Here is a 12,824-nt window from a genome sequence, read left to right as displayed (position 1 = left end):
GTATATTGATTGGTTTGTGCAAAATTATAGCGTCTGCAATCTACGGATATATACTGGAATTTTTATTTATTTATTTTATACCAGTAATCAAAGGGATCAAAGGGTTAAATGTGTGCCTAACCAATGTTTTGTGTGCTGTTTTTACTAAGGGATCTGTTGGATTTTCTTTCCCTTGCAGGGAGAGAAAATCCATCAGATCCCTGCTGAGAGAAGAGAGCTCTGCCTTGTTTAGATAGGCAGTGCTCTGTTCTGTGTCTCTGCTCGCCGATCAGTGGACATCCATTGGCTGGCACCCCCTGATCGGCTTGTGCTGTGTCTAATCACACAACAGCCGTGGCTCTGGCGGCGCGCGTGCACCCCCTTACCCAGAAGTACTGGATCACGTACTAGGTACATGATCCAGGTGAGCTGCCTTTCCGCCATACGTCTAAGTGATGCGGCTGATAAGCGGGTATAGCACTGCATTTATTTGAAAATTAATGGATGCATTACATTCTTAATTTGTTGGGATTAACTGGTTCCTGTCCACAATCTATAGATTAACGTTCGCCAGCATGATAAAAAAAATATAAATCTTTGCTAGATTTTGGAAAGAGGAGCCCATGGAAGTTAATGCTCCTAGTTCCAAGGGGCACAGTGTTGGTCCATTAACAAGTGGAACTCCTCTAATTGATTCCTGATTATGGTCACATCATTATGGTATGATTACTATCACAGCCAATCACAGCGATCACAAAGGTTTATTTACTAACAGACCATCAGATTAGTCAGTCAGCTGTAAAGGGTTAAAAAACATATTTTTTTTTGTTGGGCAATATTGTATTTATCTATTTATTTTTCAAATGTATCTATATTGTTCAACCTTGTTTTCAACACATGCTTTATACATTATACCCCAAATAATAATAATAATAATAATAACAATTTAGGTTTTAGAATACTTAAAGTGATATTAAAGGCTCTGTTATTTTATTAAAATAACAAACATGTTATTCTTACCTGCTCTGTCGAATGGTTTTGCACAGTGTAGACCCGGAACTCCTCTTTTGGGGTCCTCCAGCAGCGCTCCTGGCCCCTCTCCGCTGCTGAGTGCCCCCATAGCAAGACGCTTACTCTTGGTTCACTCGTGCATGCTCGATCTTGAGCCCACTCTGTGTGTCCATAGACACAGAGGGGGGTGGGACAAAGCCATGCTCTGTGTGTCCACGGACACAGAGGGGGAGGGGCACAGCCTTGCTCTGTGTGTCCATGGACACAGAGTGGGAGGGGCAAAGCCTTGCTCTGTGTGTCCATAGACACAGAGGGGGAGGGGCAAAGCCCTGCTCTGTGTGTCCATGGACGCACAGAGCAAGGCTTAGCCTCACCCCCTCTCTCCTCACTGCTGTGATTGACAGCAGCGGGAGCCAATGAAAGAATGAGGAGGAAGAGAATCAGGAGAGCCTTTGTTCTTGTGCACATCACTGAATTGAGATCAGGCCCAGGAAAGTATCAGAGGGGGAGAAAGCAGAACACAAAAGTGTTTTTTTTTACCTTCATACATTAAAGTGATTGTAAAGTCTTGGTTAAAAAAACAAAACAAAACAAATAACAAACATGTTATACTTACCTCCCCCTCCTTCTCTTCTTGGGTTCTTCTTTGCTGCTCCTGGCCCCTCCCTCCTATCGAGTGCCCCCACAGTCAGCAGCTTCCTATGGGGGCACCCAAGCCGAGTCACAGCTCTGTGTGTCCATTCAAACACGGAGGCCCGACCCGGCCCCGCCCACTCTCTCCCCTGATTGGCTAACTGACATTAATTGACAGCCACGGAAGCCAATGGCGCCACTGCTGTGTCTCAGCCAATCAGGAGGAGTGTCCCAGATGGCTTAGACATTCGTGGATGGCTGGAGAGAGATGGGGCTCAGGTAAGAAATTAGGGGGGGCTGCTACACACACAAGGTTTTTTATCGTAATGCATAGATTGCATTAAGATAAAAAACCTTCTGCCTTTACAACTACTTTAAATAAATAAAATAACAATAATAATAGCAAGAATATAGGTTTTAGAATACTGAATTACTTTTATGGATATTTATAGTCACCAATTTTTTATCACATATTAAAAAAATTTAAAACAATAATGTAAGCTTTAGAATACTTCTATACTGTTATGGATATTTATGGTCACCGGTTTTACTGAAATAATAATAATGATATTAATAATGCATTGGTTTTATATTTTACACTTGATATTCATATTTATTTTCATTTTTTTTTGTCCAGTGATTATTGCTTGTTGAAGAAAATTAAAAAATATATATTTGGTTAAAATGCACTGTTAACTTACAAATCAATTGGTTACAATGGTAGAATACATTGTATTGACATTTTGCTTTTATACCTATGCCTACAGGTTATTCATTTGGTAAAACCAATAAATCAGGTAAATACATGCTATACCCATTAACATACTATAAATATACTATAAATATACACAAAGGTACAGACAGGCTTATGCGTTTCACATCAATATAGATGCTTAATCATATGTCTAAGCATCTATATTGATGTGAAACGCTTTAGCCTGTCTGTACCTTTCATCAGCATGATGTAAGAGATTTTAGATCTTCTACACTGTTTTACCACGAATAAAAGATGTTATTCAGAGTGCGGCCGTTCAGCTGTTTTCTTCAATTCCCTATTCATTTATTCAGCCTTTTTCAACCACAGTGCCCAAGCACCCTGGGGTGCCTTGGCAAAATATAAAAAAATTGCCCAAAAATTGTATACAAGCCAGTAGGTGGATCAGGCCTGCCTTTTAGTTTCACAATGCCACTGGTTTTCATTGTGCACCAGTACAACCTCCCAGCCACCGGTGTCTTAACAATCAATGACGACATTGGTTGATAAGGGGGATGTCAGACGCCATTGCTCAAAGGTGTATTTGCTTTGAAAGAATACATTCTCTGTAACATTGGGTATCCCGTGTGTGGATGTTGCTGTGTTATATAAAACTTTTGGTTTAGCTTTTTACATTTTCGATTGGGGTACTTCGAGATTTTGTATAATTTTATAGGGTGCCTTGACTGAAAAAAGGTTGAGAAACACTGCACTAATTCATGTATTCATAAGCATTTGTGTGTCTATTCATTTATTTATCTATTTTTTTTTAACTATTTTCTATAGTTTCCAGATTTATGAGTTATAGTGTGATTGCTTGGATAGTATCCGGCAATGTAATTTTTGTACTCCTGGTTGCATTGGGACTTTACTGCTTCATTAAGAGACAAAAGGAGAAGAAACCAACAAGTATGAACAATTTTAATTTACTGTATCTTCAGCTGAAAAAAAATTATGTTAATAAATTATTTAAATGGAACCTGCAATTTTCCTGATGTCCACACCCTGGTGTCTGCCAAAGTCAATGCATTTTCTATGTGTTTCTTTTATTATTTTCAAATCCCTTTTTTTGTTTGTAGGCAATAATGCTAATTTCTTCCCTGTGCACATTGCCCGCTGCACCTATATTCTCCCAATAGCAGTTTCTAATGCACTGACATTATGGTTGCTCTATGCCCTCTTTTTTTTTTAGAGAGAGGGGGCTGGCTTATCCAAAAACATATTTTTTTAGCCCTTCTAAGCCTGCTGGCCATTGTTGAAAGTCTATGTATATAATGTTTATGCATTATGGTTTTGGATCTTGTCAATCACAGCCACTGAGGAGGGAGCAGGGTCAAGCCTATGGACTCACAGAGCAGGGCTCAGGAGCAGGGATGTATCTACTGTGAAGCAAACAAGACGTTTGCTCTGGGTAACATTTTACAGGCGGGGCGGGGACACCCACAGGCAGAAGGGACACTACGAGGACTGCAGAGAAGCAGTGGCATTTCTACAGGGGTGCAGACCACACCCGAGTGACACCCACCAGAGGGGTGTCACCAGGAGTGGCCCTGGACTGACAGTTTGGTGAAAGGGGAGTAAAGTGGAAGCAGGAGGTGGTGGTGGCTGCAGCCTCCAATCTCAGATGTAGCTCAATTGGCAGAGCAGGTCAGAGTCTCGGGCTGTGATCATGCCTTGGCAGCTTTGCTATACATAGCTGGCAAAAAGGAGCTGGTGGGCTATGGGAAAGTGAGAGCCCGGTGTAGTGTTTTTCTGGGGGGGTTGGAAGAGTCTCCTGGTGTAGTATGGGGGTTAGAGGAGCCCCCCTCTCTCTCTCTAACCCCTCCTATTTCTCTCACCCCCTCTCTCACCCCCTCTCTCACACCCCCTCTCTCACCCCTCTCTCCCACCCCTCTCTCTCTCACCCCCCTCTCTCCCCCACTTTCTCACTCCCTCTCTCTCACCCCTCTCTCTCTCTCTCTCTTACCCCCTCTCTCACCCCCTCTCTCCCACCCCTCTCTCTCTCTCTCTCACCCCCCGCGCTCTCTCACCCCCCGCTCTCTCTCCCCCTCTCTCTCTCACCCCCTCTTTCTTACCACTCATTCTTACACCCCCTCTCTCTCTCACCCCCTCGCTCTCTCACCCCACCTCTCTTAACATCCCTCCTTCTCACCCCCCTCTATCTCGCACCCTCTTCTCTCCCCCCACCTCTCTTAACATCCCTCCTGCTCACCCCCTCTCTCTCTCTCACTCTCAACACCCCTTCCTCTCACCATCCCTCTCTCTCACCCTCCCTCCCTCTCTGTCCCCCACCTCTTTCCACCCTCCCTCTCTTCCCTTCTTTCATTTCTCTCCTTTTCCATCTCTCTCACAGAGCAAGTACATAAGTATAACATGTTTGTTATTTAAAAAAATATATTGGTTACAATCACTTTAATTCTATGCACTATTTCTCTTTTATCCTCAGCACAGGTCCCTTGTACTTTACTGACAATGATAACCCCTTTTCTTCTATCAGTACTTGATTTACATATCTTTTTTGTTAAGATCAATACACTCTTATCCCAGTTATCACTGCAAAATGCCACCAGAGAGGCTACCAGGAGGCTCTATTGAAATTTTGCTAATGGACTCCAAATCTGCAGTCAAACCCCTGTTTGCTATCTTTTTTTTAATTGATTTACTCATATCACCTATTTAGCGATTCTTTGCCATATCTCATACAAAAATGTTAACTAGAGAAAGTGTTTGGAAATGAGCAGGTGAATGTTTTACATAATGTTGTTATATATTTCTAGGAAGTGGAAGCCATGTTTATGAACTTGATGATCAAAATAAAGCCGAATCTGTATATCAGGTATGATCACATGGGCATTGCTATGAATTTGTTAATCACGTGTTAAAACTAGTTGTGTTTTTCCTAAAACAAACAGATTAACTTTAATGATGGCCATCCGCTGCACGCTTACCCTTCCTTTGGCCCCTTGATGTTCAATTTGAATGCCACGACTTAAACTGGTAATACATGGAGCTAATTTCTGCTGGTTCCTGATAAAACAAGCAAAAATTTGAACCATGGATGACCCTGTTGCCAGTTTTGCCTGACATCCTTGGATCTGAAAATTAAAGTAGCCCAGCTTAAACATGTAGACTGAACAGGGGCTGCAGCCAATCAGATACAGCCATAGGCTTGGGTATTTTGACAGCGGTAGGTGCTGGCTATAATAATACAATAGACAGTAGGGGAGATTTCACTATCAGCACTGTTTAGCATGGATAAAGAACTTGATCGATTTTGCTTGCTCAGCTTATGGGTTAAACTAGAGCAAATCACTAAGCACCAGCTCATCCACAGGTAAGAAGGGGAATGAGATATATGCATCTACACTAAATTGTCAAAATTATTGAGATGCCTGCCTTTACATGCACATGAACTTTAATGACATCCCAGTCTTTGTCCTTAGGGTTCAATATTGAGTTGGCCCACCCTTGGCAGCTATAACAGCTTCAACTCTTCTGAAGGCGGTTCACAAAGTTTAGGAGTGTGTCTATGGAAATGTTTGACCATTCTTCCAGAAGCGCATTTGTGAGGTCAGACACTGATGTTGGACGAGAAGGCCTGACCTTCATCTCAAAGGTGTTCTATCAGGTTGAGGTCAGGACTTTGTACAGGCCAGTCAAGTTCCTCCATCCCAAACTTGCTCATCCATGTCTTTATGGACCTTGCTTTGCGCACTTGTCCAAATCATTTGGTGGAGGGAGGATTATGGTGTGGGGTTGTTTTTCAGGGGTTGTGCTTGGCCCCTTAGTTCCAGTGAAGGGAACTCATAGGTGTCAGCATACCAAAACATTTCAGACAATTTCATGCTCCCAACTTTGTGGGAACAGTTAGGGGATGACCCCTTCCTGTTTCAACATGACTGCGCACCAGTGCACAAAGCAAGGTCCATAAAGATATGAATGAGCGGGTTTGGGGTGGAGGAATTTGACTGACCTGTACAGAGTCCTGACCTTAACCCAATAGAACACCTTTGGGATGAATTAGAGTGGAGACAGCGAGCCAGGCCTTCTCGTCTAACATCAGTGCCTGACTTCACAAATGCGCTTTTGGAAGAATGGTCAAACATTCCCATGAACACATTACTAAACCTTATAGGCAGCCTTTACAGTTAGAGTGGAAGCTGTTATAGCTGCAAAGGGTGGGCTAACATAATATTAGACCCTACGGACTAAGACTGGGGTGCCATTAAAGTTTATGTGTGTGTAAGGGCAGGCGTCCCAATATATTTATTTGACAATATAGTGTAAAGTATCTCACAAAAGTAAGTACACCCCTCACATTTTTGTAAACATTTTATTATATCTTTTCATGTTACAACACTGAAGAAATGACACTTTGCTACAATGTAAAGTAGTGAGTGTACAGCTTGTATAAAAGTGTAAATTTGCTGTCCCCTCAAAATAACTCAACACACAACCATTGATGTCTAAACCACTGGCAACAAAAGTGAGTACACCCCTAAGTGAAAATGTCCAAATTGGGCCCAAAGTGTCAACATTTTGTGTGGCCACCATTATTTTCCAGCACTGCCTTAACCCTCTTGGGCATGGAGTTCACCAGAACTTCACAGGTTGTCACTGGAGTCCTCTTCCACTCCTCCATGATGACATCACGGAGCTGGTGGATGTTAGAGACCTTGCGCCCCTCCACCCTCCATTTGAGGATGCCCCACAGATGCTCAATAGGGTTTAGGTCTGGAGACATTCTTGGCAAGTCCATCACCTTTAGCCTCAGCTTCTTTAGCAAGGCAGAGGTCATCTCTGAAGGGAGGGGATCATGCTCTGCTTCAGTATGTCACAGTACATGTTGGCATTCATGGTTCCCTCAATGAACTGTAGCTCCCCAGTGCCGGTAGCACTCATGCAGCCCCAGACCATGACACTCCCACCATCATGCTTGACTGTAGACAAGACACACTTGTCTTTGTACTCCTCACCTGGTTGCCGTCACACAAGCTTGACACCATCTGAACTAAATAAGTTTATCTTGGTCTCATCAGACTGCAGGACATAGATCCAGTAATCCATGTCCTTCCTTAACCCACTTGTCTACAGCAAACTGTTTCCGGACTTTCTTGTGCATCATCTTTAGAAGAGGCTTCCTTCTGGGATGACAGCCATGCAGACCAATTTGATGTAGTGTGTGGCATATGGTCTGAGACCTGACAGGCTAACCCCCCACCCCTTCAACCCCTGCAGCAATGCTGGCAGCACTGATTCGTCTATTTCCCAAAGACAACCTCTGGATATGACGCTGAGCACGTGCACTCATCTTCTTTTGTCGACCATGGCGAGGCCTGTTCTGAGTGGAACCCGTCCTGTTAAACCGCTGTATGGTCTTGGCCATCGTTCTGCAGCTCAGTTTCAGGGTCTTGCCAATCTTCTTATAGCCTAGGCCAGTGATGGCGAACCTTGGCACCCCAGATGTTTTGGAACTACATTTCCCATGATGCTCATGCACTCTGCAGTATAGTTGAGCATCATGGGAAATGTAGTTCCAAAACATCTGGGGTGCCAAGGTTCGCCATCACTGGCCTAGGCCATCTTTATGTAGAGCAACAATGCTTTTTTTCAGATCCTTAGTGAGTTCTTTATCAGGAGGTGCCACGGTATTTGTGCAGCGGTGTTTTAAACGCAAATTTTTGGAAAAGGGACACTTTCATGAATTTTAAAAAATACAAACAGTAAAGTTACCCCAATTTTTTTGTATAATGTGAAAAATGATGTTATGCCGAGTAAATAGATACTAAACATGTCACCCTTTATAATTGCACGCACTCGTGGAATGGCGACAAACTACAGTACCTATGAATTTCCATAGGCGACGCTTTAAAATTTTTTTACGGTTACCAGGTTTGAGTTACAGAGGAGGTCTAGGGCTAGAATTATTGCTCTCGCTCTGACGATCGCGGCGATACCTCACATGTGTGATTTGAACACCGTTTACATATGCGGGCGCGACTTCCGTATGCGTTTTCTTCGCTGCGCGAGCTCGCGGGGACAGGGGCACTTAAACATTTTTTTTTTTTAATTTTATTTTATTTTTACTTTATAAAATTGTGTTTTAAAAATTTTTTTTTTTTTTTTTACTTTTATTGCTGTCACAAGGAATGTAAACCTTGTGACAGTAATAGGTGGTGACAGGTACTCTTTATGGAGGGAAGACCCCCCATCCCTTCTTTACACTTCAAAGTATTCAGATCGCCGAAAACGGCGATTCTGAATACTGTGTACTTTTTTAAATTCGGCGCCATTGGCAGCCGAGTAAACGGGAAGTGACGTCATGACGTCGCTTCTGCGTTTACAACCCGAGGGCTGGAATGAAGCCGCCCACAGCTTCGTTCCAGCCCGCCCCCAGCCGCCGAAGGTACCCGATTGGACACCGGGCCTCCTGATCGCACAGGAGGCCCGGTAACAGCGGTGGGAGGCGGCGGCGGGAGGGGGGATGTCCCCTCCCGCTCCTCCGGTATAACAACCGAGCGGCTTTTAGCCGCATCGGTTGTTATACTCGGGTAGCCGATCGCCCGCTGTAAACAACGGTACCGGGATGATGCCTGCAGCTGCGGGCATCATCCCGGTATAACCCCGGAAAGCCGAGTACGCATATGTGCATACGGTCAGCGGGAAGGGGTTATACAAGCTGTACACTCACTACTTTACATTGTAGCAAAGTGTCATTTCTTCAGTGTTGTCACATGAAAAGATAGAATAAAATATTTACAAAAATGTGAGGGGTGTACTCATTTTTGTGAGATACTGTACATATCCAAACGTACCTGGTATTTTTCTTCAGTCAGCAAACTCAACTCACTCCATATGAGCCATATGTTGAAAATTTTTGGAAATCTCTTTAATGTAACACACAGAAGAAAAATATATTTTTAGTTGACTGGACAGTGTTGCTGTCTGTGCCTTCCTATCCCAGCGAAAACTGTTCCCAATTATTATTATTTTTTGTACTGGAGTAACATGGACAGAAAATGAAGGAAAACCCCCCTAATGGAGTCAGACAGATATAAGAACCTGACAGTAATATTAACCCTTCCCACACTCTATTCAAATTTAAAAATAACATTTTTAAAATTAGGCTATGCCACTACTTTTCTTTTAGATACTGAACATTTGATTTCACTCTGCTTTTATCTTTTAGGATCTCAGTGGACAGAGAAATTCCATCTATCACACTATCAAGTGACCATAATAAAATGTAAAATGACCGAGTTCCAGGACCTGCTGTCCCCCATTGGGTGGTTTGAACCCAATAAGCCTTGTTGACTTGGGTGGTATACGCCCCGCCAAGTCAATACCATCCTGTATGCCTCCTCCCTCTTTCACGGTGGTGGTGTTTGCTTCTATTTCCCCACTTGAAGGTTCCCAGTAATGTCAGGAATTCTTCCCATGTGCATTGGATCACAAACCTAATTGGACTGCATTTCATCATTCTGCTCAATGTGGACTTTTGGGTGTAGTGCAGTCACTACATTAGTACACTATATAAATTATTCACATTTATTATGATTGGAGTTTGTGCTATTATCTCACTTACATGTTTGTATCACATATAATTCTATGCTATTATGTCACTTATATGTTTATATTACATATAACTTTATCATTTTTTTTTTTTGCAACCTTAGCGCTGCACTTATTATACTTTACATACTTAGCTTTTTTGTCTACAGCCGTGCTGGCTGCTGGGTTGTGGAATCACAGTGCAGTATACACTTTTTAATATTCATTACCATAATAAAATGTAAAATGAAAAATGACAACGATTTCTTGATTTTCAATAAACCAATTTGAAAGAATTTCTCTGCTGAAATACAACATAATAGAATAGACTACCATGCTCTTGTATTTTCATTTCTATTTTTCTTTTTTTTTTTTACTGTTCTTGTAGAGTATCCATTTTCTAGTTATTAAGAAGCACTAAAATAAAAACATATTTATACAAAAAGATTGTGTGTTTTGTCTGGAGTACAACTGTGAACATGTGTATGAAAAAAAATGCAAAATTTTAAATTGTATTTATTTATTTTGCTGAAACTCCTAATTCAGCGACCTCATTTTCTTTTTAGTTAATGGTTTTTTTTTTTTTTTTACAATAATTACACTGGAGTTTTTATTGTAAATATAATTAACTAACTGTAGTTGCTAAAACTGATAAACAAGCATACAAATTGGTGAATATTCTAAATACTTATTTGATTTAATATGTTAATAAAACTATTTCACCAATAATAGAAACTTCCTTTGAAAATTACTAAAATAAAACGTATTTAAACAAAACATTATAATAGTTTGTGTGTGTTTTGATTGGAGTGCAATTGTGAACATGTGTATGAAAGGACATAGACTGCATAGAGAAAGTGGAAGAAAATGCAATATTGTTTAATGGTTGTTTCTATAATACAACTTCTACAATTTGTCTTTTATGGCAACAGAGCGTATTGTATTATAATTATGTTCATACTTTTATTTACGCTGTACGCTGATGTGTTACCTTTCATAATACTTTTGAATAAGAAAATGCAATATTGTAAATTGTAATTGATTAATATGTTGACATTCTTAATTCAGCGATCTCAGTTTCTTTTTTGTTTACTTAAAAAGGAACTGCAGTCTGCTCACATAATTTGTAATAAAAAACATCTTTGCCATTTTGAAGCTTCCCTCCAACCACTTTGCATATTATTTTATATATACTGTGATTCTGTACTTGCCAAATATGCTGCAGAAATCTCCCTCCACTGAATCTGGCTGCAACCATTTTAACTGTGGGCAGCTGAAGCTGCTGCCTGTTCACTTCCTGGATTTACACAGACACACACATACAGTGCCTTGAAAAAGTATTCATACTCCTTAACATATTCCACATTTCGTCATGTTACAACCAAAAACGTAAATGTATTTTATTGGGATTTTATGTGATAGACCAACACAAAGTGGCACGTAAATGTGAAGTGGAAGGAAAATTATAAATGGTTTTCCAAATTTTTTACAAATAAATATTAAAAAAGTGTGGGGGGCATTTGTATTCAACCCCCTTTACTCTGATACCTTTAACTAAAATCTAGTGGAACCAATTGCCTTCAGAAGTCACCTAATTAAAAAAGAGAGTCCACCTGTGTGTAATTTAACCACTTCAGGACCGGGCCATAGACATATGACGTCCACAGATGGGATCTCCCATCCTGGGTGGACGTCATATGATGGCCTGGGATTCCCGGCCATCTGGGGGGAGCGCGCGCGCCCACCGCGTTGCTCGGGACCCGGTGCGTGTGCCTGGCGGCCGCAATGTCCGCCGGGCGCCCGCGATCAGGAACACAGATCGGTCTCCTCCCCTTGTACGTCCCCGCCCCCTACAGTTAGAATCATTCCCTAGGAAACATACTTAACCCCTTGTGTCCCCCTAGTGGTTAACCCCTTCACTGCCTGTCACATTTACACAGTAATCAATGCAATTTTATAGCATTGATCGCTGTATAAATGTGAATGGTCCCAAAAATGTGTCAAAAGTGTCTGATGTGTCCGCCATAATGTCGCAGTCACGAAAAAAAAAAATCGCAATTGCCGCTATTACTAGTAAAAAAAAATAAATAAATATATATTTTTTTTTTTAAATGCCATAAATCTATCCCATATTTTGTAGACGCTATAACTTTTGCGCAAACCAATCAATATACGCTTATTGTGATTTTTTTTTTACCAAAAATATGTAGAAGAATACGTATTGGCTGAAACTGAGGAAAAAAAAAAAAAAGAAAGCTCTATTTGTGCGGAAAAAGGACGTCAATTTTTTTGGGGTACAACGTCGCATGACCCCGCAATTGTCGTTTAAATTGCGACAGCGCTGAAAACTAAAAATTGGCCTGGGAAGGAAGGGGGTGAAAATGCCCTGTATTGAACCGGTTAATCTCAGAATAAATACAGCTGCTCTGTGAAGCCCTCAGAGGTTTGTTAGAAAACCTTAGAGAACAAACAGCATCATGAAGGCCTAGGAACACACCAGACAGGTCAGAGATAAAGTTGAGGAGAAGTTTAAAGCAGGGTTAGGTTATACAAAAATATCCACAACAGCAATCTCTGAATTGGGACTTTCTTAAAGGCAAATAAAAAAATATCCCAGCTTTGAACATCTCACGGAGCACTGTTCAATCCATCATCCGAAAATGGAAAGAGTATGGCACAACTGCAAACCTACCAAGACATGGCCGTCCACCTAAACTGACAGGCCGGGTAAGGAGAGCATTCATCAGAGAAGCAGCCAAGAGGCCCATGGGAACTTTGGAGGAGCTGCAGAGATCCACAGCTCAGGTGGGAGAATCTGTGGACAGGACAACTATTAGTCGTGTTCTCCACAAATCTGACCTTTATGGAAGAGTGGCAAGAAGAAAGACATTGTTGA

Source organism: Aquarana catesbeiana, linkage group LG10 (genome assembly GCF_042186555.1).
Source record: "Aquarana catesbeiana isolate 2022-GZ linkage group LG10, ASM4218655v1, whole genome shotgun sequence".
NCBI lineage: Eukaryota > Metazoa > Chordata > Amphibia > Anura > Ranidae > Aquarana > Aquarana catesbeiana.
This window is presented reverse-complemented; position numbering follows the sequence as displayed.